The sequence below is a fragment of the Poecilia reticulata genome, chromosome 15 (assembly GCF_904066995.2).
Source record: "Poecilia reticulata chromosome 15, P_reticulata-male-v2, whole genome shotgun sequence".
NCBI lineage: Eukaryota > Metazoa > Chordata > Actinopteri > Cyprinodontiformes > Poeciliidae > Poecilia > Poecilia reticulata.
Genome location: NC_088844.1, coordinates 325,379 through 351,324, shown reverse-complemented (window position 1 = coordinate 351,324; position 25,946 = coordinate 325,379). Strand labels below are relative to the sequence as shown.

Here is a 25,946-nt window from a genome sequence, read left to right as displayed (position 1 = left end):
GTGTTTTCTCCCAATCTATGGGAGAACGGTACCTGATAGGATAACGCGAATCCACATGCCTTCAAGTTGAACTTTTTTTTAAACACATGCGCACTCAGTTTCAAAGAACCTAGCACCACCTAGGCGCAGCGAGAGCATTACACGTTTTCGATGTGTACCGTTACTGTGTAAACACAGATCGTAATTAAAACGTTTTCGTGTAAACGATCAAACAAAAACGGAACAAAAGTTTCGTTTTTGTTGGATCGTTGTCGTGTAAACGCCCCCTTAATCTTTATTCTGCTGTAATGATGATTACATTCTTGCAATTAAAATGTCTTGTGTCCTGACCGTAATGCTCCCTTATACAACTCACAGAACAGATGGTTGAAATAAAGGCACTTTTTGAGAATATTTTCTGTGATTTTATTATAGAAATTGAGGACGGGAGGAATCGATTAAAATCAAATCTGGTATGAAAAAAAATCTTGTATCATCCAGCCTTATTCAGCATATTAAATTATATGACTAACAACATATTACTTAATACATTTCTTTGCTGGTATAACCTAAATTTTAACATCTCACTTGAATTCCTGATCTACATGCAAAACTTGATATAACGTAAACACTGAGAAAAAGGGAAAAAGTTTGTGAAATGTGGAGAATTACAAATTAGATTAAATTTTAATGTGGGTGAAAACAGGATAGCAAAATGTACAGTGAATATATAATATACTTCCTAGCAGCTAATCAGACATCAGACTTGTTTTGCCTTTACTGGTGATGAAAACTCATCACTCTGGAGGAGAGGAAGACCGGCTCAGCCCCGTCCAGGATGACTGCAGTGTCAGGGTAGCCAACAAAGTCTGCAGGTAGATTTTTGCATATCTGGTGCTCTGGTTTCAAGATCATAGTTTAACCAAGTACTGTAAATAAAAAGTCAAGTACTGTAAATAAAAAGTTAGTCCACGTTGTGATGATCCGGCAGACCGTGGACTGATGGACACCGTCAGCAGGTCCAGGTGCTTGGATCCAGTGGAAAGGTAATCGTTACAGAGGCTTGATCAAGGCTCAGAAACACCATCACGAGGTGTTAAGATGCAAACCGGAAAATTTTTTTTAAAAATCTAATAAGCGTCCATATTTAGCTGCACAACGTAATCAAAACTAATAAATCCTCAGCTCTTTTTGAGAGTATCGCTTGAAAATAAATTGACAATATCAAAGGAAATTAAATGTGTAAGTGAAATAGTTCTGGTATCACAAAGAAACTGCAAAGAAACGTCGCGATGAGCTGTCCCGGTTGGATTTAATTCCTGAAAGTCTGCAGAAGAGGAAGATTTAAATTACAAGACCACCGCATATTAACTAAATTAACTCACAATTGCTGAAGGGCTTGGCGAGTTTTGTGGATTATTTTTCAGTGGAGCTCTGTCATACGGACTATTTTGTGGATTTTGACTTGTTGAACTGCGGAAGGACACGGACAGGCTGTGCTGCACCAATACCGCAGCTGTGGCAGCGGAGAGCAACACACCTCTGTGAGCTCGTTTGATAATCTGTTTAAGAAGATTTCATATTTTATATTTGGACATTTGCTGGCCTATGAGCCCTACTGCTGATAAAAATAAAAGCAAAACAAACTGAACATTAAAGAAAACAAACGTTTTTGTTCATAATCCTGAGGTTTTCTGCTGTGAATGTTGCATTTATTTTGGACACTACCATAAAGGTTAAACAAAACAAAATGGCATTTGAACCAGATTTTTCTGTTTTTGACTCTGACATAGACATTGAGTCTCTTCAATCTGTACCACCACATCAGAGGGCTCCAGACCTCTGTCAGCAGGTACAAGAATTAAAGGATGACGTCCAGCAGCTGAGGGATGTCCTTCAAAATACATTGTCCCTGCAACAGAAAATGCTGGATCATCTAGACAGGGTTAATTCCTGTGAGTCTGGTGGACCTTCTGCACAACAGTCTCCTGCAGCTCCTGTGGCCACCTCAACACCATATGTGCCTCCTGTGAATAACCCGTGTGAATAACTGTGAATAATAATAATAATAATAATATAATAATAATAATAATCTGAGGGTCCAGGGTTCAAGTCCCTGTTCGGGCGCCAATTGTGACGGTGCGGCGAGAGGTTGGAGGAGGAGTTAGCAGTGGTGGTTAGCCACTCTAACCCAAAGCAGCAGGACGCACTTTTGAAGTATTCCACACTTTCAATTTATTTAACTTCGTCCACATAAAGCCAGATCTCCACGGTACTAAGCATTATATTTCCATACATGAGAAAAGTAACGTTAGTTTACCGCTCTGCACCTCATCATCACCTATCTTCTACAACAAAAATGGAAGACTAGTTCTTCTGTACAATAGTGCAACAACAAAGGAAATAGGCACCCCCTTGTGGTGATACCTTCTCATCTCTAGGAACCAAACAGCATAATGACTGTTACAAGTTGCCTAAAAATAATTTCATACTCCGTATAACACAAATGCAAACATCAACACACGTATTGACTTACCTTGTGCCGAATCGCTGCCTCTGTTCTCAGCCTGTTCCTGTAGCAGTGGATTTCCTCCGGTATTATTTTCCTCCAACAAATTATTCCAGTGAACAAAGCACGTTTTAACCTCCGGTTTCCCATTTCTGACGCTGGATCTTCAATATCCTCAAGCTTTGAAATAGCAGGCAGCTACAAACCGGGAGTTAGCTGTAGTGGCTAAGTTCTGGCTACAGTCCGCTGTCGCCTCTATCAGCAGGAAAATGAAAAAAACTAAGCACTGGATGGTACCGGCTGGACACAACACACACACTGGACACAACGACACACCACAAAACTCGGTTGTTGTACCAGTAGCTCACAGATATTTTAAGTTTTGCGTCTTTTTCATAGTAGAGATCTTGCAGCTTTGGGTAAAAACAATAGGAGCAAGCAGGACCCGGAACCAATCTATGTGGCATAAATTCAAACGGAAATACGTCACCACCTCTCGTGGCATATACCCTATTAAGAAGACGGTGGCTTGTAAATATTATTGGGCAGCCTACAGCCCCCACTTTTGATTGACACCACATTCGACCAATAATGTTATGAAATGGTGGTAACACTTTATTTGAAGGGGGTGAATAAGACTGACATGACACCGTCATAAATATGACATAACACCTGTCATGAACATGAATAAGTCTTCGTGAATATTTATGACTGTTGTCATAAAGTATCGTTTGGTAAATCATGACACTTCTAATACAGAGTTGACATTATTCAAAATGTCTTTGTTATGACAACTTGACATTAATTTAGACAAAAATGTCTTTATGACAGCTTGACATTAATCTAGACAAAAATGTCTTTGTTATGACAACTTGACATTAATCTAGACAAAAATGTCTTCATTATGACATCTTGTCATTAACCAAGACAAAATTGTCTTCGTTATGGTGACTTGTCATTATCCTAGACAGAATTGTCTTTGTTATGACAACTTGACATTAACCTAGACAAAAATGTCTTTGTTATGACAACTTGACATTAACCAAGAAATCATGATCTGACATAAATTTGTTATAAAAAGTATTACCGTTTAAACTTTAAAAATTAGTTTTATGTGGTAATATTATATTGCTCTGCCATGTTGTTTAGTCTTCAATTTCTTAATTTAATTGATCCTAAAGTTTTACAACAAGATGTCTACAAAGCACTTATGAACTTAGCATTTGAAACATTATTTGAGGCTGTTTTAAGTAGTGCAATACACCATCTCCACCAGTGAGAGGCAGCAGTGCACGAACAGGCGTGCAGTCTGTTGGTGAAGAAGAAATCTTCCATATTGTGGGGCCAACCTAACACAAGTTATAATGGCCAGACCTCCTGTTTAAAAAGAAGCCGAAGTTTGACACCTAATACAGTGTTTTTCAACTTTTTTGAACCAAGGTACATTGTTTTAATTGAAAAAATCACGAGGCACACCACCAACCAAAAATGCAAGCAAAGGCCACCTATATTGCATATATAGTCATTCTTATCAAAGTGTCTTGAATAGGAATCAAATAAACACAAACATTTATTTTTATCATATTTTACATTTCTTATTTAAAAATGCACTTAACATGTCCACTTCAAAAATACACCTGAACAGTGCCACAACAACGTGGTCTTAAATTTAAAGAAGTTGTAGAAAACTTCAAAGTGTTTTACAAACTAATCCACAAGCATTCTTTTAGCCAGAATACAGAAAATAATTCTTATTCTGAAAGAAGCAATATTTGGGAAAGATTTTACTTCATATTCACTGTTACAATATGAAGAGTTGCATGTACAAAATGTCAATATCTGTATATTTTAACCACCTAGTGTGAAACCTGTGCATGTACGGATTAAGTTTTTATAGTAGCCACTAATGACATTTAATGACATCTTCATAACTATTGCTACTTGTTTCACTTGAGGTAAAAGTTAATATTAATGACATTGTAATGACACTTAATGACATCTTCATAACTATTGCTACTTGTTTCACCTTACTTGAGATAAGAGTTAATATTAATGACACTGTAATAACACTTAATGACATCTTCATAACTATTGCTACTTGTTTCACTTGAGGTAAAAGTTAATATTAATGACATTGTAATGACACTTAATGACATCTTCATAACTATTGCTACTTGTTTCACCTTACTTGAGATAAGAGTTAATATTAATGACACTGTAATAACACTTAATGACATCTTCATAACTATTGCTACTTGTTTCACTTGAGGTAAAAGTTAATATTAATGACATTGTAATGACACTTAATGACATCTTCATAACTATTGCTACTTGTTTCACCTTACTTGAGATAAGAGTTAATATTAATGACACTGTAATAACACTTAATGACATCTTCATAACTATTGCTACTTGTTTCACTTTACTTCAGGTAAAAGTTAATATTAATGACACTGTAATAACATTTAATGACATCTTCATAACTGTTACTTGTTTCACTTTACTTGAGGTAAGAGATAATATTAATGACACTGTAATGACACTTAATGACATCTTTATAACTGGTGTTACTTGTTCTACTTTTCTTGATGTAAAAGAAATTGTTATTGACTGTTATTAAATCATTTGACAGTGTAATAAAGCTTAATGAAGTCTTTGTTGTTGGTCCTACTTGTTTTGCTTTATTTCAGGTAATGGGAATATTAATCGCTGTTTTGTTAAAGCTTTTGATAGTGTAATAACAATTAAATCATGACGACTATCATGACATATTTATGACATATAATTCTTGGTTAACAAGTTGTCAGAACAAAGACATTTTTGTCTAGATTAATGTCAAGTTGTAATAATGAAGATATTTATGTCTATATAAATTTCAAGTTGTCATAAGATACATTTTGTCTAGATAAATGTCAAGTTGTCATAACAAAGACATTTTGAATAATGTCAACTTTGTATTAAAAATGTCATGATTTACCGAATGACACTTTATGACAACAGTCATAAATATTCATGAAGACTTACTGATATTCATGACAGGTGTTATGTCATGTTTATGACAGTGTCATGTCAGTCTTATTCACCCCCCTTCAAATAAAGTGTTACCGAAATGGCTTTTCCCCATCCAATAATAACCAGAGCGCAACTTGAGCTCATTTTGACATGTCTGTATTCTTTCTGGGATATTTCTGACTGGTCAACTCGGAGATTAAATCTAAAGCAACGGATGTGTAGCCAACACGTGTCCTGTCATAAGGAATCCTCCTTATGACAGGACACGTGTTGGCTACTCATTTTGGGGTTTGTTTTGACATGAATCCACCAGCTGCATGCGTAACCATGAGCAATGTGTGCGCCTGTGCTGCGTCAAAGTCAGGCTCTGTGCGCCCTCATGCGTAACAGCTTTTAAAAATACTTGAGTATTAAAAGTACTTGGTGAATGCATTACCTAATCACTAATATCATTAAGTGAACCGATCATATTTAATTTTAATATATCAGAAATGTGCCATTTTAATGAACGCCACAGATAAAGCATGTTTTTATTGTGTTTACTTTGTAACATAGTTTAGACTTAGATATGTGATTCTATGCATTATAATTTCAGGGATGGAAGCATCTTGTCTCCTGTTCTAACATAGCATGAACTTCACTTTTTTTGCCACCAGTGGCAAAATAAAAATTTTGAAAGAAATCCAACTGGCAGGGGAGGACATGGAACCAAGGAGCCACGTAGCAGAGTTGTAGTCTAGAACACCGAACCCGAGACCAAATCAGCACCCCGCACTACATGACACAATGAAATTAAGTGCACCTATCAAAATTGCTTCTGAAATTTATCTGAAAGATCCACATCCCCATAAAAACACCTAGATATTAAATACTCAGAGCTGAAATAAATTTAGCCAATCAATTAAAACTCTTCATTCTGTTTTGCTTTCATCTCTCTGCTACGATCCACAGAGGTCTTCTGCCACCCTAAAAAATATAACGCCCTGGGCGGTTGCCCATATTGCCAATGTCAGAAGCCACAGCTGTCTGCACTATTAAACGTAGCAATTAACGCTAAACAACGCTCATCTATGAACACTGTCTATAAGCAAGAAGTAACCGAGCAGAAGGAGGTGACTGTTCTCATCCTTCCTCCTGCTGCAATGTCTGCCACCATGACAGGTAGCGGAAACAAAGAGTGAGCATGCTCTGTGTTCTTACGTTCTTTTTTTATTTATTCGCCAATGTGAAATAAAATAATAACTGCAGTGTACACACGCAATAAGGCTTCAGTCCTATTAACCTTAGTAAAGATTCGTCCAGAAGAATCTGATCGCTCCTGAATTACTATATTGCACTTTGGTCACAGCGTTATCCCTTATTTGCGAAACCTCAGTCAACACCTCCACACAATAATTCAGCGAATGAGTGACAAACTCCTTTCATCGCAGATGCAACATCTCTCAGTACAGCTAGCTTTGCTAGCATCACTTGTTTAATTATTTAATTATTTCTTGCGCGCCCTGTACCAATTGGTCCACAGACCGGTACCGGGCCGTGGACCGGGGGTTGGGGACCACTGGCCTAGCATATGCAAAGGCGCTTCAGCAGACCCACGTTGATTCTCAGTCATTGGATGAAAAACAATGACATCACAGTTCATCATTGGCATGTGATTGGTTGGTTGATGTGTGCCCATTGGATAGCACTTATGTCTTTATAAATAAACCCCGCCCCAATCATTGAAAATTTTAATGCTGTATTTTAAAAAATCTATATAAAAAATAAATGCCGTCATTTGATATTGCTTATATGCAACGTGTTCATATATGAGGAACATAAAAGAGACAGAAGTTTTTTCTTTATTTCATTTTATTTTTTTTACTGTTTGCACACAAAATAAGACATAGATGCTTGTCCATTTCTGGACCATCTGGCTGTGTTTTTTCCAAACATGAACTGCTGCGTTCAGGACAGGCCCAACATCTCCTGTAGCGTGGACCTGACGTCTCTTTCTGTCTTGTAGTCCTGATGTCACTGAGCTCCTGGTTGGAGGAACTTGGGATCCATCCTGACACCGCCTCATAGCTGCCATCCTCCCAGAATGCCACCTCCTCTGCTGCCAGTACTCTCTGCCTTCCTCCATCAGCTGTTAACACAGGACAGACAATCATTATGAGCTACAGGCATTTTTTAGTCATTATGAAACTACAGTGAAATTGTTTGGCAACTTCCAGCTTAGTATGCACACATAAGACATTAAAACAAACAAACATTCTTACAAAAAATAAAAACTTTAATGAAAAAGAGAAAACACTTGGAATCAATTGGAAGAAAAAAAGAATTAAAAGCAGTTGGTAATAAATAGTAAAACATAGTTCAACAAACTGAGGCAGATAATTTGCTTTGATGGATTTTAATAAATCACAGTACTTTAATCATTCAAGGAATTGTGACATCTCTAGTAATAAATCTTACCTGCTTCTTTCTTTAGCTACATCTGGATGACTGGCAGTAGGTCCTGGATGCAGCTGGAAAACATTTTTGTGCATTGTCAATACATAGCATAATTACATTATGTACATAAACAATGTTGAAGCATAAAATATCAACATTCTAAAATAGCAGATACTCACATAGTTGCATCTCTGTCCTCATCACGGACGTCAGAACGTTCCAGAAGAGTCTGATTGACACAAATGTGACTAATTCTGTGAAGTCTGTGGAAATAAATGTAAAATTTAATAAAAAATATTGTAGCAAATATATCGCTTTCTCAAAAATACATAAGTAAATAAGTTCAAATTATTCTCAACCAACCATTACACGACTGTGTAATGGTTGGTTCCCGACTGGGAATCAATGCAGTGATTATACATACCGGCTTCTTGACTACGGAGAGCCGTTTTAGCCAAAATTAAATAAATAAATGGGTGAAATAAATCAAAAAATGAAGAAAATGAGTGAAATAAATAAAAAAAATTGTTAAATAAATAACTTAGCTTTTTCATTAACCCAATTTTTCATTTATTCATTTTTCATATTATCAATTTCTCAATTTCCCTTATTTCATTTATCTATTTTTCATTTATCCATTTTTCATTAATCTGTTTTTCATTTAACCATTTTTAATTTAGCTTTTTCATTAACCCAATTTTTCCATTTATTTACTTTTCATATTATCAATTTCTCTTTTTCACTTATTTTTCATTTATCCCTTTATCTATTTACCAATTTTTCATTAATCTATTTTTTAATTTAACAATTTTTCCATTTCCTTTTTTCATTAACCTGATTTTCTATTTCCCAGTTTCATTAATCAATTTCTCATATATCCCTTTTTTATTTACCCATTTTTCTTTTATCTATTTTTCATTTAACATTTGTTTGAAAAATAGTTACTTTTTCCAATTTCCCTTATTCATTTAGTATTTGCTTATTTATCACATTATATTTCCCCGCAAAACTTGGAAAAAATAAATGCAAATGAGGAGAGGCACGTCATCAGGCTACAACTTCCCCATTTGGTTGGTTAGCGTCACACCCATACTTTGCTTCAAGAAAGATGGCGACCTACTAACGGGTTATCAATAAGCTGAAGCTCATTAACTTCATTACAAAATAGTGTTATTACTCCTGACTTTAGTTTTCGTGTGGCCGCTCAGACAGAACGTGTTTCAGTTGGCGGCTCTCATGGACTCAGAGCTTCACCGTCGGGAGTTTTTATAGTTTGGACAAAGCGGCCGCTGAAGTTGGCTTACGATTGAAGGTTCGGGACAGCGTTCGTAGCTACAAGCTGTGATCCAACTATAAGGAGCAGACTTTACTGTACATCGTAAGTGAACTGCAATATCCAGAGGCGGCTCTACGGAGCATGGAGCTGAAAGAATGAGAGTGGCAAGCTTTGGAGATCTGCATCGGAGGCCATCTTTCAGACATGCACCACTGCTGTCCGTCCAGGATCCTCCGGTTGCCCAGGCGTAACACGGTAAGCTACCGCTGATGTTTGTTTTCCAACTACAGTCATATTTAATCAATAGGGCTCAATTACGATAGCGGAAGGTTTTGAGTTGATCTCGGCAGTAGGTGACAAACTGAACGCCTCCAGGATGTTGAGACCAGCACGTCCTCTGATCCAATACATCTTATTAAGGATAAAATCAACAAAACGTCTTCAAATTAATGACCCAACAAAATTAATAATCTCAGTAATTATTGTTTAAACAAGGTGTGTGCATTTCTGTGCATTTCGGTACCATTACAAAAATAAAAAGGGACTCAAAGACCCTGATGAGCAGAGCAGTAAATATGAAGCCTGAAAACCTGATATCTTAACGGACTGAATCTTTTGTGTTTTTAACTAATCTCTGCTGTTTGTGGGGCGCAAGCGGTTGCCACGGCAACAGGTTGGTTAAATTACATTAAAAAGTTAGGAGATGTTTAGAGTCAATCGCCTTGTTTCTACCTTTGTTTACCTTTGCTGGGATGCATCACAGCTGCTGTAGTTTCTGAACGTTCAATAAACGACAAACTTGGACTACCTCGTTCGTCTGCGACTACATTTTATTAGTAAGTAAGTAAGTAAGTAAGCTTTATTTCTATAGCACTTTTCACAGACCAGAGTCACAAAGTGCTGCACAATTTATAAAAATAAAAACAATTGAAAACAAATTAAAACAAACATACCAACATTAAAACACAATATTACATTAAAAAGCAAGATTAAAAAAGTGGGTCTTAAGTTGTTTCCTAAAAGTGTCTATACAATGTAGAGATCGAATGGTGCAAGGTAGCTCATTCCATAGGCGAGGCGCCACAGCTTTAAAAGATCTGTCTCCACGAGTCTTAAGAAAGGTCCGAGGAACCGTCAACAAGTTCAGGTTCGACGACCTGAGGTTCCTAGTCGAAACATAAGGCTGTAGGAGGTTCTTAATGTAGTCTGGCGTCTGTCCATGAAGAGCTCTGAAAGTCAGTACCAAGATTTTGTAGTACATCCTATAAGACACAGGCAACCAGTGCAGGCGTTTGAGGATGGGCGTGATATGTTCCCTCCTGTGGGTGCAGGTGAGCAATCGTGCAGCAGAGTTTTGTACTACCTGCAGACGCATTAACTCCCTCTTATTAAGACATGTAAACAGGCTGTTACAATAATCCAGTCTCGATGAGACAAAAGCATGAACAATCATCTCAAGTTCACCGTGAGTCACCATTTTACGGAGTTTAGAAATGTTCCGAATTTGGAAAAAACTGTTTCTAACAAGCTGATTTGTGTGCCGCTCCATGGACATTGCTCCATCCATGAAGACACCCAAGTTGCGCAGGTTACTTTTAACTGTGCAGCTCAAGTTTCCAAGATGCTGCTTAATTCCAGGCACAGCACTATCAGGAGCAACAATCAAGGTCTCAGTCTTGCTAGAGTTCAATAATAAGCTGTTTTCAGTGAACCATTTTGTCACTTCGGCCAAGCAACTGGTGAGAGTGCTAAGTTTATGCAACTCACCAGGCTCAAAAGAGCAGTACAATTGAAGGTCATCGGCATACAGGTGATAAGACACCTCACTAAACTTCTGAATGACCCTGCTTAAAGGAAGTAGGTACAGCTGGAACAGAACAGGTCCCAAGACCGATCCCTGCGGCACACCCCACAAAAGCCCTGCAGGGTCAGATACTACATTTCCCACTGACACACTAAAAGTTCTACGAAGCAGGTAAGATGTGAACCATTTCAAAACACAGCCCGACATCCCAACCAGATGTTGGAGCCTGTTTATCAGGATGCTATGATCCACTGTGTCAAACGCCGATGACAGATCCAATAAAACCAGTACAGAACATTTACCGGTGTCAGCTGCCATCATGATATCACTGAATACCTTCACCAGGGCTGTTTCAGTGGAGTGAAACTCACGATACCCTGATTGAAAAGTGTCATAAATGTCATTGGCCTTTAGAAATGATCTAAGTTGGATGCAGACCACCTTTTCCAGGACTTTAGCCAAGAAAGAAGTTTTTGATATTGGTCTGTAATTGTTTAATTCAAAAGAGTCCAGTCCTGGTTTCTTTAACTTTGGCTCCACAATGGCATGTTTAAAAAGACATGGAAACACACCAGTAAGCAAAGACATGTTAAACATTTTTGTAATGTAGGGCCCAATGGAATCAAAAACCCTCATAAATAGTTTAAAAGGTAGAACATCTAAAATACCAGAGGACGGCTTCATGTTTTTAATGATGGTGAAAATGTCTTCCACAGTGACGGGCTCAAATGAGGTCCAGCTTTGAGTAGGAGGTTCAAAAAGCTGAGTATTATGGCAAGGCGGCAAGCTGTCCTTTATTACTTTAACTTTATCAATAAAGAATTGCTGGAACTCGTCACAAGTAATTGCCGAGTTATGGACATTTACAGCAACAGGTGAGACAAGAGAGCTAATAGTATCGAAGAGTACCTTAGGATTTCTTTTATTTGAAGCTATTAGACACTTAAAATAACTTGCCCTGGCCTCCTCAATCCTCCTGTTTATGAACAATATGGAGTCCTTTAAATGCAGCCTGTGGACCTCCAATTTAGTAGATTTCCATAAACGTTCAGTCTGGCGACATGTTCTCCTCAGAGACCTAATTTCATCATTTATCCAAGGACAAAATCTTTCCCGTATTGCCTTCCTAGCTTTAACTGGCGCTACTTGATCTAAAATACCAGCACATAGGGTATTAAAACCATTCACAAAACTGTCCATTTCAGTGAAATTATTAAGAAGTGAAGGATCAAATTTATCACAAAAAAGCATGGCTGTCGCCTCCGTGATGATTCTCCTCTTTACCTCAGTAAATACAGGCCGAGGTTCAGACGGCACCATCAGGTCAAAGAGAACGCAGTAATGGTCACTCAGAAACACATCCTCCACACACACATTGGTAATTTGCAAACCCAATGCAAATACCAGGTCCAACGTATGACCCTTGTTGTGTGTGGGACCTGAGACATACTGTGTAAAATTAAGCGTCTCTGTCAGCGATATAAGGTCTCTTGCTGGAATAGAAGTAACATCATCAATCTGTAAATTAAAATCACCCACAATCAAGACCTTTCCCAATGTAATAATAGAAGATAAAAAGTCAGTAAAATCCTGAAGAAAAGTCCCAGCAGAGCCAGGAGGGCGATATATCAAGATAATATAAAATGTATCTGAGAAACCAACTTCCATCATAAGGATTTCAAAAGAGGTGATGTGGCTTGTTTCTGACAGTCTGCATGTGCACCAGTCACGGTGCACAACAGCCAATCCTCCTCCGCGGCGTCCAGAGCGAGGTTTACCTACTGCCAAGTAACCAGCAGGACAGAGTTCATTTAAGTGGACAAATTCATTTTCCCTCTGCCACGTCTCTGTGAGGAAAAGGAAGTCCAAACTTTTCCTAACAAGGAGTTCATTAATAGAGAAAGATTTATTCGAAATAGAACGAGCATTCAGTAGTCCAATCCGATTTTGCAATGACGAAGAAGTCAAATCCGAAGTCCAGTCAGCTGCATTCATCGGGATAAGCTGGAGACATCTCCCATGGTCACGTGGCAAACAGCGGTACCGGTATGGCCGACACCGTTCTCCTGTCACATGAAAGAAACGCCGCAAAGGACCCTGAACCCAGGCACGTCGTTCACTGTAATGTCCACGTCCATCTCCATGACCTGGGTAGGAGGCGAGGACCGCACCCCCATCTGCAAGGCCGCATACGAGTGGGATCCGACGCAACCACCTGTAGCTCCGATTAGCATGGATCATACGCCGCATGCCACGCCTAATCCGAACCTGGATACCCGCTCGACAGCCTCTTCTCCTCCTTTTCGGATTCCCTGGACGTCGCCACAACGCCAGGTACTCACGGGAGGTTGGGGGACACACAAACGGAGGTGGAAAAGTTTGTTTGTAGCTGTCCCAGTCGTAGAAGAGGCTTTCCATGGACTCTTTAATATCAAAAAGAGAGTCACGATTATAAGTCCTTATTGCACTCACACAAACGCTGTCCATCAGAATTGATAAGACTGCAAACACAAACAGACAAATTGCAAAAAAGCGACATTTTAGCAGGCGAGCGGCAGCCAGAACACACACAGGCGCCATCATCTACCGGAACCGGAAGGTGTCAGTAACAGTTTCTCCTGTCACTTATCTTTGAACATAAGTTTGAACATTTGTTTGTTATTAAACAAACAGATTTGTTTGTTTAATAACAAACAAATCTGTGTTTGTTATTAAGTAACAAACAAATGGCTTCTACCGCGATAATTATGTGAAATTAAATTAATATTTTTTTTAAGTTTTGTGTGCTCTGGCATCTTGCTTTGAGTCTGAGAGGCTTTTCCTGTATCAAACATGCTATTTATTTAGTAGAAATATTGATGTGATAAAACTCTCCAAAATAACCTTTCAACTTTTAAACTCCACTGTTGAAAATGAGAAGCTGACCGCAAATGACATTGAAATAAATTCTAGTCCAACTTCTGGTTTGTTGTGATTCCTCTGGATCCTGTTGGAGGAAAACTATCCCAACTTCACAAGATGTGGCTTTAACCCAACTTCTGTCAGTCTGAAGCTTCTCATATTTAGGTCATCATAACTGGTACCATCGCCACCAGGTCAAAAGTACAGCTTTTTGGCGCAGCACATTCATTAATGTTTCCATCATGTATGTTTTCAGATGCAGACCATCCTGCAGGCCTCTGGTCTCAGTGTTTCCCTTCAGACTCCCAGTGGGCTCACAGCTTCAGGATGACCAGAGACCTTCACCTGTCTGGAGCAGGAACACTCGGCCAAATGCACTGATGACACTTTCATTTAAGAAAAATGTGGCTGTTCTTATAGCATTGATATGCATGAACCGTCTGTATTTTACTGTTTTGAATAAACAAAATGTTTTATTATGAAATCTGTGTTCCTTCTAATCTGTGAAGTTCTAATTTAATCAAATCTCATGTTTTCACGTCCCAGACAATAAAATGGATCGTTTGTTTGTGGCTTAAAATAAACGAAACAATCTTAATTGAACAAAGCTACAAAAATAGATTACAGATTGAAAGTTTTGGACCCGTTTTATTTTTTGGTTTCATTACACTGAACATTCTTCAACATGAAGTTAAACAGTGAGTGGAGTACCTTGTATGTACGACAACGTAGAAATGAACAAACATGACATATTGGGTTCTTAATAGCAACCCTAGCAGTTATTTTACACAGGTTGATTTATTGAATAATGATTGTGTTCATTTACGGACGCCTTCAAATGGAAATCTGCAATCTGAAGTGTCAGTGAAATAGTTTAACCAGTCAGTCCTCAGGTCTGTCTGCCCTGCATGTTACAGGTGTTTCCTTCTGTCACACCTGGCCTCAGTAAATGTCTGATGGATGAGCTAATGCTATCGTTTGTATCAGGTGCTCTGGAACAAACACTTTAAAATGTAAAATGTTAATGCTCTGTATAACAGAGTGATATAGGCAAATGTTTTCATCTCACTGTGTCATTTTCACTTTATAGCTGAAGTTCATCACATTTCTGGATGTTCTGTTTTTCAGTTAAATTGAAGTTAGCAGGTTTTTAATCAGGGCCACAACACCCTGTGTGTGTTGGGTTTAAGAAAAGAGGCTGCTCTGTTTGAGCACCAGCATTCATTTTTCCTCTGATGTTTGGGTGAACTCTTCTCTGTGGAGGTCGGCCGTCTCTCTGCTTCTTCCTGAAGGAGACCCATCAGGAGTTCTGGTGCTGCTCACAGTGCAGACGGTTCTCCTCACTGTTCGCCGTGTCAGCCCTGGTCCCTCTCAGCCAGAAACTCCAGTCATTCTGTTCCTTCACCCTTGAATAAACATAACAGAATATGTTCTGGGTGTTATGATTCATTTATTAATTGAAACAATGTTTAATATCAAGATTAATTTATTTCCTTAACAGTTCCTCCTCCTATTCCCTCAGAAGGGCAGAGTTTAGGAGTGACTAATTACATTTACTCAAATATAGTTGAGTAACTTTTTGAAACTCAAATGAACTTTTAGGAATACTCTTACTATGCTGAACTTTTTACTTTTACTCAAGTCATTGTATTATGAAGCATCACTATTATTTAAACACATTTTTAATTTTCTTTTTTTAAGATATGAAATAATTGATGACTTGATCAGTTACTCAGTACTGATAAACTTTTTACCAAATGCTTCTTTACTCTTGTGTAATATCTTATTCAGCTACTTTTTACGTTGAGTAAAAACATGTTGAAGTGCTGCTGTTATTCCTGGAGTATAAATTGTGGGTCCTCTGTCCACCTCTAAGGAACAGTATCCAAATGTTGATGCACATGTTGACCAAAAACAGGCAAACTAAGGTGGACAAATTATACATCCACGAAAAACTACTTAAATTAATAGTCATATTTACTTTATATGCATGTTGGCACACCTCAGGGATGTAACCAAGAGAGGCAAAGATTGCAGCAGGAGTTCAGCTTTTATCCATTCTCCATTCTGTACCCTAACTAAAGGTCACTGTATTCAGGTTGTCTGTTTACAAAGGTAAAATAACGGCGATCGACTCTAAACCTCTCCTACCTTTTACCTGTCGTTTAATCAACCTGTTGCCGTGGCAACCGCTTGCGTCCCACAAACCCAGCATAAATTAGCTAAAAACACAAAGGATTCAGTCCGTTAAGTTATTAGGTTTTCAGGCTTCATATTTATTTCTCGGTTAACAAGCATCTCCTCTCATGAACACAGCGGTGGCTGATTAGCCAATTTAAACTTCGCTCTGCTCATCAGGGTCTTTGAGTCCCTTTTTATTTTTGTAATGGTACCGAAATGCACACACCTTGTTTAAACAATAATTACTGAGATTATTAATTTTGTTGGGTCATTAATTTGAAGACGTTTTGTTAATTTTATCCTTAATAAGATGTATTGGATCAGAGGACGTGCTGGTCTCAACATCCTGGAGGTGTTCAGTTTGTCACCTACTGCCGAGATCAACTCAAAACCTTCCGCTATCGTAATTGAGCCCTATTGATTAAATATGACTGTAGGTGGAAAACAAACATCAGCGGTAGCCTACCGTGTAACGCCTGGGCAACCGGAGGATCTTGGACGGACAGCAGTGGTGCATGTCTGAAAGATGGCCTCTGATGCAGATCTCCAAAGCTTGCCACTCATTCTTTCAGCTCCATGCTCCGTAGAGCCGCCTCTGGATATTGCAGTTCACTTACGATGTACAGTAAAGTCTGCTCCTTATAGTTGGATCACAGCTTGTAGCTACGAACGCTGTCCCGAACCTTCAATCGTAAGCCAACTTCAGCGGCCGCTTTGTCCAAACTATAAAAACTCCCGATGGTGAAGCTCTGAGTCCATGAGAGCCGCCAACTGAAACACGTTCTGTCTGAGCGGCCACACGAAAACTAAAGTCAGGAGTAATAACATTATTTTGTAATGAAGTTAATGAGCGTCAGCTTATTGATAACCCGTTAGTAGGTCGCCATCTTTCTTGAAGCAAAGTATGGGTGTGACGCTAACCAACCAATTGGGGAAGTTGTAGCCTGATGACGTGCCTCTCCTCATTTGCATTTATTTTTTCCAAGTTTTGCGGGGAAATATAATGTGATAAATAAGAAAATAAGCAAATACTAAATGAATAAGGGAAATTGGAAAATGGGAAAAGAAACTATTTTTCAAACAAATGTTAAATGAAAAATAAATAAAAGAAAAATGGGTAAATAAAAAAGGGATATATGAGAAATTGATTAATGAAACTGGGAAATAGAAAATCAGGTTAATGGAAAAAGGAAATGGAAAAATGTTTAAAAAATAGATTAATGAGAAATGGGTAAATAGATAAAGGGATAAATGAAAAAGAGAAATTGATAATATGATAAGTAAATAAATGAAAAATTGGGTTAATGAAAAAGCTAAATTAAAAAATGGTTAAATGAAAAATAGATAAATGAAATAAGGGAAATTGAGAAATTGATAATATGAAAAATAAATAAATGAAAAATTGGGTTAATGAAAAAGCTAAGTTATTTAACAATTTTTTATTTATTTCACTCATCTTCTTCATTTTTTGATTTATTTCACCCATTTATTTATTTATTTATTTAATTTTGGCTAAAACGGCTCTCGATACTTGGCTTCGTCCTCAGATCCGTCCTCCGTCCGCCATTTTGTAGATCTTTACTGCGTTCCACACTCTGCCTTGCTGTACTGCGTTACAACAAAATAAATAAAATAAAGGGAAGATCAGTTTTCCTTACAAATATGCAAGTTTTTACTATTCACTAAATGTGAAATCATAACTTACTGAATTTCTGTTCGTCCTGGTGGACTCCGTAAGAGCTCCTCGGCACCGTGGTCTGAGGTCTGGCTGGTATGGCTTGGCCATTTTTCAGGTCTGAAAAAATCAAAGAAGATGCAAGTATTTTTAAGAGTTCAGAACATCACATGTAATAGAGATTGCAATACAAAATCTCACCCTACACTTGCTTCGGCATTAAGAAAACCAGTGGTGGGCCGTCAAGGCCTGCAAGGCCTTCTCTGCTGGCCTAAAAATATCTGAATCATAGACTGATGTTAATTATATTTTGTCCATGAATTAAATAATTCCAAATGGTCTGTCCGCTTCCTTTCATTGCTAGCCCCCTGGTTGAGCTTTTTCCAGACATGTATTTTCATATTTAAGCATTTAACCAATCACATTTCAGCCACTATTTGTTGCCAGGGACAAAGAAATCTGCCTGGAGGCCTTCACAATCAGTTCTGCGGGCCATGTAGCATAAAATAAATGTCGATCAAACTGTTGCTTCAACCAATCAGATTTTGAGTTGTCGACACCAAGGCCCTCTAGCAGGCATACGGAAACGTCAGCGTATTCACACTCTTTGATTGGATAGTCAAAGAGTGTACTGCCAGAGCTAGAAAACTGCATCTGTAGCTAGCTGCACAAGCAAAGATATTGTGTTGATTTGTCAACCCACAATGGCTGAAGGAGAAGAAATGGATTTGGCAGGAGATTTACTGTCAAAGCCATTTTCAAAACGGACTATTCAAGAAAAGCTGGACATTGTTAAACAAGGCTGGGCAACTCCGAAGCAAGCAAGCCTGTCACAACCGGGTAAAGGATTTGTCTGCCACTTTCAGTCTACTGACTACGAGCGGTACTCCTGGCTAAAAGGCTCCGAGGAACGCTGCAAATTGTATTGCTGGTAGTGCTTGTTATTTGCCACTGATCGACATGGTGTTTGGAGCCACACTGGATTTGTAAATTTGACTTGCCTAACCAAGGCAGTAACGAGCCATCAAAGCACTGCCGGACACTTAGAAGCAACTATGTTTCTGTGTGTTTGGCGGTGACCATCCCCGTGTCTACTGCTTCTGTTGAACGGACATTCTCAGCCCTTAAGCAAATTAAAACTTATGCCAGAAATACGACAGGGCAGGCTCAACTTTCAGCATTAGCTTCGATGCGATAGAAAAGGACTTCATGATGGAACTGAAACGCACGGATAATCTGCACAACAGAGTAATTGAAATCTTCTTGAGGAAAGAAAGGAGGATGGATTTTGTGTACAAATAATCGGGATTTTTGGTGAGTAAAATGCTGCTACATTCCTAAATAATATTGCAATTTTATCAGGTTATTTTTGATGCTTTTTTATGTTTGTCGCAGCTATACTTGCAGTAGTTTTATAGCCATAAAATAGTTATTGAGGGTTGAATTGATTCAGACAGAGCACTACTGAAGGCCTAGGTGTGAAATGCACGGCCCGCCACTGAAGAAAACGACAGACCGCTTTCTGTAAGAAACAAACAAAGCAATTATAATCTATGTATATTATATTATGTCTATGCTCGTTACCACCATAGACATAATATAACGATAGTCGCCTCATGAACCGCTCTCGCCTATTGTCGCTGACGAGATTTAGGGCGGCCATCTTGGAGCGGTAGACCACTCCACTCAGCCTTGTGTATTTAGCAGGCAAAATGACGAATCAGTGCGTTTAATCGATCAAAACACGCTTTTTGTTACTGAAAACCATATTCAAACATATGTCAAAGCTACATTTACAAACAATTGTATTATTTAAGTATGTTTTTAATACATAGTTCAGCATATTTAAATATGCTTAGTGGCTATAACAATAGAATAGGAATGGAATATTCTGATATCGATGTATGATGAGCATATTACAAAGCACACAGCTATTCATAATTTATTCAATAAATTATTTAGTAATATCAATACATATTTATATAACTATACAGACACAAATAAATAATGATTAATACTGAATAATATATATTGTATGCAAGGGCGTAGGAACAAGTCTGTCATGGGGGGGACGCATATCAGAAACCTGACAGATCAGTAAATAGCTTGAGCAGAAATATCAAACTATTGTGCCATCAAACTTCAGTAATGCGTTACTCTAATCTGACCCTGGTTTCAGTAACAAATAATCTAACACATTGCTATTTACAATCCGATAATCAGATTAAAGTTATGCATAGTATAATGACCGTCATTCCAGGACGAACACTCACTTTTCATTTGCCTCACAATTAGAAAGCTACATACTCTGGTAGCACAGACAGGCTAACAGATTCTGATATATCTTATTGGTCAAAAGACATTTGATTATTGGTCAAAATGCATTGATATAAATTGACTGGTAATTGAATCGGTTCTACCTCTTTCTAAAACCAAAGCAGAAAACAGCTCATAAAATAGGACTCGGCAGTTTTAAACTCAATACAACAAAAATAAAATCTAAAAAACAAGTTTTGTTCTTCTTGAACATCTCTCTACATCAGTGCAACAGTTTGATCTACAAAATAAATAAAAAAGATACTTTTCACATCTAACAGACCCTTAGCTCCTCACTGTTAACTCAGTCTCACTTCCAGCTCTGCATTCAGTAACTTACCAAACATGATCAATAAAAACACTGAGACAAAAAAACTAATGTTTTTTTTTCCCCTATCATTTTCAGCCGCAAACATTTAACTAAAATATCTACGGATATGTGTTTCTGTCTCTGCCTCCCTCTGACTCGCTGCAGCCTGATGTCCCTGCATGGATTCATGGATTTACAACAGACACTACAGTGATGTGCAGTGTCAGAATGTGAACTAAATATAATAAGTATGTTTTTATCATACAGAATGAGAATTTAAACAACTCAATTTTTACGTTTACATTATTATACACCTCAACTGTGTAACAAAAACTGTGTAACAAAACTTTCACTAATTTATTTTTAAACCTCTCCTCAAGCCCTTTTCTTATCGTCTCCTAAACATTACCCTTACAGTGTGGAAAAATATTGAAACGTTGAAGGAACTCAACCTGACATCAGTCTTCACCTGTTCTCCTTTGTGGTTTTATTATAATTAATATAATTTTATATCTTCACACTCAAACTCCACCTGGCTCTCCTATGCCTGATCTGCTCCTCTCATAATAAAATAGTTTAGTTTATTTAAAAATTAAAAACAGTTCATACATATTTCAATAAACTAAATGAAGACCTCACCAGAGCTTCTTCACCTTTCAACATTATTCTAGCACTGCTGTTCTCCTAAATATATAATATAATATAATATAATATAGTATAAATACATGTTAAGTGATCGAGTATGATCAGGTGTTGCTCACTTTAAATAATAAAAAGGCTAATTTCGCTGCTGTTTCAGTCTCATTCTAATCATTGTGACTAGACTAGCTAACCTTTAAACAGTTAGCAGTAAAATTTTGGACATGTGACTATTCCAGAATTAAAACGGCTTAACCAAAAATATTTAGTTCTATATATGAAAGTAAACTGACAAGAGGATGTTATAAACGAGCGATATTCATGGCAACATTCCTGACAGATCGTTTACCTCATTCAAGCGGAGTTTCTCTGACTCCGCCTGCTGCTGCCTTTACTCTGAGCCGTTCAGAGGGGGGAGGAGGAGGAAGCGCTCTGCTGAATGCGCTGTGGTGCGCCTTCAAAATAAAAGCACGTGAGTAGAAGATTGTAAATTCTTCGCAACTGCGGTGAAATTATTGGGGGGGACGAATGTGGCTCTCTCCAATATTGGGGGGGGGGACATGCCCCCCCGTCCCCCCCGCTTCCTACGCCTATGTACAACAGACACTGCATCTCCCTCTTCTTCCTTACATTGTCTTTATGAAACTTTCAAAACAAAAACGGAAGATTTGGGATGCATCTTACTAGTGAAAGAATTACATTTAAATAATAGTCTCTACCTGTGTAAACTTTGCTGGTGAATGTTATAACACATAATATAAGTTTTATAATATGTGTTACATTGTTTCATTTCTAATGTAGGCTCTTGTGTCAGATAATCAACTCAACAGTTGATTTGCATTTGCATGGCACTCAGCAATTTCATTTAAATACGAAAACCTCTGCTAGGCACAAGGGGAGGGGGGTGATAGGGGAACACGGACACACAGCGTTTTTGACCATTTTTGGCAGTGTTCGACTCTGACAAAAACCTCTTGCCGAAAGCCCTCAATCTCCATGCGCACGGCAGAACAAGGTGTCAATAGCTGACGAAAATCCAATTTTTTGTCCTGTGATAGTTAAAATTTTTGGGTACTACAGATAAAAATATAAAAATAACAACTAACCTGTGTAGGTTTTTCCCCAGAAAACTTGCTAAACCTGGTAGTCAGGACACCGAGGCGGTCCACCGGCGCTACACCGTGTTTTTGTAGTAAAAGATGTTAAGCAGACAGGAAATATAAAAATATTACTGTGTAATTATGTTAATTCTCAAATTGACTCTTTATACAGGAAAACATTGCCAGTGAAACAGTATTTAAACCCACAACTAGTCTTAGGGGACGTTTACACGACAACGATCCAACAAAAACGGCACTTTTGTTCAGTTTTTGTTGGATCGTTTACACGATAACGTTCTAATTATGATCTGTGTTTACACAGTAACGGTACACATCGAAAACGTGTAATGCTCTCGCTGCGCCTAGTTGGTGCTAGGTTCTTTAAAACTTTGAAAGTGCGCATGTGTTTAAAAAAAAGTTGTACATGAAGGCATGTGGATTTGCGTGAGAAAACAGCATTGTGTGCGTCTGATTAGGGCCGAGCCGCCTTCAACCGCAACATGAAAGCTGAGACGCTTGCACTGGGTTTACACCTGTGAGGCAGCGAAGGAGACCTGCTGCTGCGCAGGTGTGTGTTAGAATCATGGCAGCAACCCAGCAAAACATAAATAACTGCAGTTTTTTCCCCGAACTAACCGACTGAGTTGAGTAAAGCTGTTGGATGCAGGTGATGATAGCTAAAAGATGACTAGCTAATATCAATACAGCACATTAAGCTTGTTAACAAGTAGCCTGTATGCTACTGATGTTGTTGTCTATGTTCAGCTACGTATAATCATTTTGTCCCCCCAAAATAAGTCGATGCCCCCCTGTTAAACTCGTCTGGAGCCGGGCTGGTCCGTAGTTCTCTAGATAAGAGCGCTGAACAAGCAGCCGTGTATTTTGCCACCTGGGCGGTGCGGAGCGGTGAAGAGACGCTGAGGGAACCGTATCTGATGGGGAAACGGTAACACCAGCATTGTGAGTAGTTTCTTCTTCAGTGGATTGTAGGAAGCTGCCATGTTTTGTGTCATACTATGCATGAGCTGGGGATTCTCTGGAAGAAAAGATCCGTTTTATAGGTTTACACGACAACGGAAAACGGTACGTTTCAGAAACATCGCACTCTGGAACCCGTTTTCAATCTGTACCGTTGTTAGAGAATACATTCGGTGGTTTCGTGTTAATGCACCCTACAAACGCAACAAAACTCTTCGGTTTTCCCCCGAAATCGTTGTTGTGTAAACGGGGCCTTAAAAATAAATGAAAAAATACAATTAAAATTAATATCAATTATTTGCCCTTCTGTTCTTCATAAGGCTTCAGGAGCTCATAAATGCTAATATTTTAACATAGACCATAGACACATAAATGTAACATTTGTTTATTGAGATTATCAATGCTGCTAAATTTGATTTAATGGTTTCAGCATACATAGATTAAAATATTTTTAATTGTTTAACATTTAAATGTAAGCTTTCAACTTTGTAAAAATTCAAAGAACATTATTCATAGATTGTTTTGTTACCATAGCTACAATCTGATTCTGTGAGTTTATCTTTGGGTGCGTTCACACTGCAGCCTGAAGTGACTCAATTCCAATTTTTTGGCAATTCCGATTTTTTTGCCGGGGCCGTTCACACTGCCAGTAAATGCGACTTGTATGCGTTCTGTAGTGTAAACGGGCAAACGACCTGAAAATGTCCCGCATGCGCAATAGAGGGCGCAATAGCGTCAGCTTTCTAAGTGTTCTGACAACATATTAACAACTTAATCATCATATAGTCCGTCATGGTTGTTGTTTTTCTTCGCACTTGCGCGTATCAGGACGCAGAATAGTGAGATTTGTTGAGAAACAGTGACGTTCAGTTCGGATAATGATGACCTGAACATTAGGTCGCATTTGAATCGGATACGTATCGGATATGGGTTACATTCGAAAAAGAATCTGACCTGTGCTGTTCACACTGAAATGAAAAGATCAGAAACAGGTCGCATTACGTCAAAAAAATTGGAATTGAGTAATTTCAGGCTGCAGTGTGAATGCACCCTTTGAGTTTGAGCTTCGTTTGTTCACAAATGCAAATTAGAAACTTACTTAGCACAGAAGCTGTTAGAAGTGCTGATGTTTTTAGCAGCAAGAGGGGCCCCCAAGTCAAATTCTGCTCCAGGCCTCATACAGCCTTGGACTGGCCCTGCATGAGATTTAAATCCGCTGCACTGCGCAGAGATGTGCAACAGAGATTTAATTATTGCTTCTAACGTGGCATTAGTAGCCCCCCCGTACTCCCCATTGCTCCAAAACAAACCAAAGTGGGCTACTTTGTTAGTACTCCTCTTGTACAGGTGTGTGCTGTTAAAATTTTTGTTTGTGCAGCTTTAATTTTCGAGATGTTAAAAGTTATAATTTTGGCCGATGACCTCACCAGCCCCCCATATTGCTCCAAAACAAACAAAAGTGGGCTACTTCGTTAGTGCTCAGTTAGTGCAGTTTTGTGCCGTTAAAACTACCGCAGCAAAGTTGTTTTCAAGTTGGGTATTGGATCTTCGAGCTCCGCAGAGTAAGCGGCGTCAAGCTCAAGGTTGATCCGATTTATGAACACTAATTTTGGCCGGCCGTTCTCTACCGCTCCCTCCTCAAGCGCTTAAAGGTTCACTTATGGACTGTCAACAAATTGCCGAGCCAAACACTCCTAAGAAACAAATGTAAATAGATATCTTGCCTTGTGAACAACTGACATAAAATTCATGCTGTTACACGAGACGCACTGTTCCCTAGTGAATTTTTATGTCACACTCAATATTTTTAATAATTGTAATATTTAAAGTATATATTTTTTCTTCAATAACTACCATGTCATGTGCCCTATTGACTCAAAACCACTGTGAAACTGATCTTCAAGACTGGAGAGATTAGGTACACTCATTTTTATTGCATTTGAACATTTTTTATATTATTTTAGCATCTTTTTTTTTTTGGTAAAAATTCTGTATTTTTCTTCTATAGCTTCTGGGTCATGTGACCCATTTACATTAAATCAGTATGAAATTGTTCTACCAGACTGAGATGAGGCACACCTGGTTTTATTCCATTTAAACATTTTATTCCTTGTCAGTGGGACATGTAAGCTGTTAAAAACCAATCGTATTTCTTAAATGGGCAAAGTTATGTAACAAATTTTAAAATATCTAAAATGGGGAAGCTATTGAAGAAAAAAAGTAGTGGTATGGAATAAAAGCAGGTGTGCCTCATTTATGGTATTCTGACTTGAAAGCTATTGAAGAAAAAAAATATACTTTTTAATATTACAATTATTAAAAATATTGAGTATGACTTCAAATTTCACTAGAGAACAGTGCATCTTGTGTAACAGCATGAATTTTGTGTCAGTTGGTCACAAGGCAAGATATATATTTACATTTGTTTCTTAGGAGTGTTTGGTCCGGCAATTTGTTGACAGTCTCAGGAACCTCCGAGTGCTTGAGGAGGGAGCTGTGGAGAACGGCTTTCCGAAATTCATCCATCCATCCATCCATTTTCTTCCACTTATCCGGGGTCGGGTCACGGGGCCGCAGGTTCAGAAGGGAGGCCCAGACTTCCCTCTCCCCAGCCACTTCTTCCAGCTCCTCCGGGGGAATCCCAAGGCGTTCCCAGGCCAGCCGAGAGACATAATCCCTCCAGCGTGTCCTGGGTCTTCCCCAAGGCCTCCTCCCGGTGGGACGTGCCCGGAACACCTCACCAGGGAGGCGTCCAGGAGGCATCCTTACCAGATGCCCGAGCCACCTCAACTGGCTCCTCTCGACGTGGAGAAGCAGCGGCTCTACTCTG

The 25,946-nt window shown here is 38.5% G+C and overlaps 1 protein-coding gene and 2 long non-coding RNA genes across 10 annotated transcripts in view; 1 reads left to right on the top strand and 2 right to left on the bottom strand.

The window, feature by feature from the left end:
• LOC103476621 (protein kinase C epsilon type-like) overlaps positions 1-25,946 on the top strand; it is a 233,349-nt gene that overhangs the window by 139,269 nt on the left and 68,134 nt on the right. The gene's annotated exons all lie outside the window — the stretch shown is intronic.
• On the bottom strand, positions 7,124-8,988 carry LOC103476620 (uncharacterized). The gene is made up of 4 exons (XR_535513.3): positions 8,361-8,988; positions 8,116-8,199; positions 7,958-8,010; positions 7,124-7,628 (listed from the first exon to the last, which is right to left on the bottom strand). It is a non-coding gene; the product is annotated as an uncharacterized LOC103476620 (long non-coding RNA).
• LOC145555018 (uncharacterized) lies at positions 11,032-22,403 on the bottom strand. Of its 2 annotated transcripts, XR_014091067.1 has the most exons (4): positions 21,388-22,403; positions 17,804-17,893; positions 16,565-17,706; positions 11,032-15,323 (listed from the first exon to the last, which is right to left on the bottom strand). It is a non-coding gene; the product is annotated as an uncharacterized LOC145555018 (long non-coding RNA). The 2 variants fall into 2 exon arrangements; XR_014091066.1 differs by having other exon boundaries at positions 11,032-17,706; positions 21,388-22,379.